General features: G+C 36.8%; 1 protein-coding gene across 1 annotated transcript in view; it reads left to right on the plus strand.

Moving 5' to 3' along the window:
* SGPP1 (sphingosine-1-phosphate phosphatase 1) overlaps positions 1-3,686 on the plus strand; it is a gene marked incomplete at its 5' end in the record, with an annotated part of 16,410 nt that overhangs the window by 419 nt on the left and 12,305 nt on the right. The gene's annotated exons all lie outside the window — the stretch shown is intronic.

Consider the following 3,686-nt stretch of genomic DNA (forward strand, 5'->3'; position numbering starts at 1 on the left):
TCTTTCCCTTCCCTCCCCCCTTTTTTTAATATTTTTTTATAATCCAAACGAGTCCTCGGGCAACAACTGTTCTAATAATTACGACTTCTGAATGGAAGTTCTGCTGACTTTATGAATGGTTAGCTCGGTACACCTTGAAAGTGTCTGTAACAATCTGTGTTTTGTTCTTGTGCATTTTTTTTTCCAATTTATTCCTTGTAGGGTGATTGCTTTGCACCAAGTTTGTATAGATATCTGGTATTTTAAGAGGTGTTTGGGTTTACTGACTGAGAATTTGGTGGAAAGCCAGGAACTAAAGGGCTTTTTGCTGATCCTTTGCTTTGAGTCACTTTGTAGCTTGAGTCAATTTGTAGCTTCAGCCTTTTCTTTAACGCTGTCTTTTAGTTTCGTTACTTGTAAACTCGAAATCATTATTTCTCTTTTGAGGAGTACCTATCCTTTCAGATGGTTTTACAACTATTAGTGTTCTAATAATTAGCAGGAACTGATAATCTCTGATCTTTTCAGCACCTTAATTCAGCAAAATCTTAAGTTCTGCCTGTTGCACTTTGGGTCAGTAGATTAAGTGAGAACAACAGTGTTGATGATCTGGTTTATGCAAGCTGTGGCATGTGCTTCTGCACTTGCTCTTAGCAGTACGAGTGGCAGCAAGAACTCCAAAGAAAGCACAACATGCATTCAGCTCTCTAAATCACTGCAGCAATTTCGGCAGTAAACGAGGGAGAAGGCTTTCCCAGGCATAAAAATGTTTGGTGTAGGGCGTGTAATGGTCAAGAAGTTCTGTAATAAGTTTATTCTTCAGTTGTTAATATTTACAAATTGTTTTTATTATAATACCTGCTTACTTTAAGTCAGATGTGTGTCATCTTAGTAGAGAGAACTCTCCTTTTAAGCTTTATGGCAGGGTCTGAACCCGTTACTGTTAAGTCACCAGTTGTCTGCTGTCACAGTGTGACACTTCGTGGCTTTATCTCAGCATATGGAATAGGTGCCTGAAAGGAAAGAGATAGTTGAAGGTCAGAGATTGTATTTGGCCTCTCTTTAATCAAAGTTTATGTATCTGCTTCTGCAAGGTGATCCAGTGTGCCCCAAAGAAAGCTATTGATGATTTATATTCTTGGCTAGGTAAATGTGAAGTGTCACTGGTATTGCTCTGCTGGAGTTGTACAGGCATCAGATAATGTCATGTTTTGTGGGTGTTTGTGAAATGAATATTTGGAGTTCTGTCCCTGAGATGCTTAATCTTACAGTTGTTGTGTTTGTGTGTTGTGTTTTGTTTTTAAATGACTGACTGCAATCTGAATAATTGATTATTATTTGTTACATGTGTGGGGCTGATGGCAGTTGCAGAATGAACTGGATTTCTATTTCTTTGCATGTGGGAAACCTCATTTGGTAGCATCAGTCGATTAGCTTAGCACAGACTGAAGCCATGTGTGCAAAGGAGAACCTGGCCTGGTTGCTTTTATAGAACCAGCAAACTGACGATGTGTGAAATGGTATTTTTGCCAGTGAACCTTCAGTTTGCCAACCCTACAGCTGCAGCCTGTGAGATACTCTGCTAATTGACTAAACATGTTTATAATGAATGCGTATTAAGAAACCATAAACATTCAGCCTTGTTATTATTCACTTGGAACCGTGCTTAAGAAATTAGGAAGTGTTTGAGTCTTCATTTTAATTCCCTTTTCCTATAAAATGGGTGTGAATAACAGACCTCTCTGAAACCAACTTCTGCCACTTTGAAATGTTCATTTTTAGAAAAACACTCCTTCTGATTTTTAAATTATTTCAAAATATTATTCAGAAGTTAACCTATGGCATGTTGGATATCTTTTGATTCACCCCTAAAGAGAGTTAAGTCCTTCTTCTTTGATCTAATGCTTCTGCTGTTCTCCATCTTCTACTTGCACTGGAAAGGAGTAGAAACTATATGACAACTTTTTGTCATCCTGTTCTGGAAATAGATGGGGTTAGAAAGGGCTGGCTTCAGAACTTCTTGGAAAGCTAGTAATGATAAAGGAGCTTGTAATAACTCTGATTTTTATTAAGTGATATTTGTTTATCATTAGATACAGGTAGTTAGATTTAAACTCGTTGGCAAATGTTGGGGTACAGTCTTTCTATATATTCAGTATAAGCAAGCATTGCACAGATCCTGATGGTGATGAGTCCACATTTTAGGACTCTTGGTTCAGAAAAATCATAGTGGAGCAAGACTGAGTGTGAATTTAAGCAGATACAGTTATAACTCTCTGCAGGCACTTTTATTCTGGAATACAGGTAACTTTAATTGAGTTTGTTACTTTGAAGTTTATACTGAACCAAAGACACTTGCTCTAAAAGAGGTTGCTCTAGTGAAAAGGGAATCACTTTCCTGTGTGGCTTATTTGGAGTTTGCTTTCATTGGGTTATGACTTCCTAGTATTGTGTAATATTTCTTGTCTATCAAAGACAATCTATGAGTCTTTCCCTTAAATGATGGAGGAGAGACATCTGCTCTTATTTTTCTACACACGGCCCAAATTGCTCATTTAAAACCAAAATTTTTTAATTCCAGTAGGTTTTCTTTTAACCTGTTGAATTAAGTTTGTGCTTTCCTAGTTTTCAATGCCTACCAGTAATCCTATTTCAATTCTTTTCCTTTCATGTAGTGGTCAGTAGGATTTTTGACTTTACACAGCAAAACTAAAATATTTGCTTATAAATGCAATTGTCTGGGTAAAATATTTTCAGAGATTATATGTTTTGAAGATGGTTGTGACATTTTCACCATAAGAGACTTCAGACATAGGGAATATTCAATGTGACCAACTTTCAGACAGAAACAAATAATATGTTAAGATAATTTTCATAATAGCTAACTGTTCTGTTTAACGTAATTTTTCACTTTCTCCTTGTATTATGAGAGCTTGCCTGAAACTTTCAATTCCACTTGCTTAGTCTTTATATATTTATTTATTTAATATTGTTAAATCTCAGCAGGGAAAACCACTTGTTTCAAAGGCACTTCAGTAACCTTGAAGTACAAAGCTCATGCCAAAGACTCCTGAGAATTTAGGAGTGTTACAGATGTTGATATTTTTCTTTCAGTCTTTGAAGCTCTGATACCCTGAAAGAGGAGGGCAAACACGTAAGACACTGAGGTTGTAGATCTTGGTATGATGTACAAAAAAGTATAACTTTATCATGTTGGGGAAAACCTGCTTTCTTTGAAATATTGACAGTTTGAGCCAGGCTGGCTTATAGCATGTCCTGAATGGGGAGGAATTGATGGTGTGAACTGCTAATTATCTTCAAAATCTCCAAAAGCCTCAGGCTGAGACTACTGGAAAAAGTATTTTTTATATTTTATTTGATTACTTTGAACTGCTGATTTCAAATAGATATCAACACATATTCTATTAGAAGTGGTGCTTGAGTTAAGGTGATACCTGAATGTGTCACAACCCTGCTGTTTTATTTTGAGGAGGAAAATAAATTAAATTAAAAAAAAAAAATCAATCAGTGAGACAGAAAATAGGCTTTTCTCCCAGAGTTTCTCCAGGATGTTGCCTGGCTCTAGCAGTAGCTGTCCGGATTAGGAAGTGGTGGGTTCACACTCTTCCTGAGCTCAGCATTAATGAGCTGCGTCAGGAACTGCTGACTCTCACTGTAGGCCGTTGGAGGAACTTTGAGTTGATGTT

The sequence above is a fragment of the Antrostomus carolinensis genome, unplaced genomic scaffold (assembly GCF_000700745.2).
Source record: "Antrostomus carolinensis isolate BGI_N321 unplaced genomic scaffold, ASM70074v2 scaffold15650, whole genome shotgun sequence".
In the NCBI taxonomy this organism is placed as follows: domain Eukaryota; kingdom Metazoa; phylum Chordata; class Aves; order Caprimulgiformes; family Caprimulgidae; genus Antrostomus; species Antrostomus carolinensis.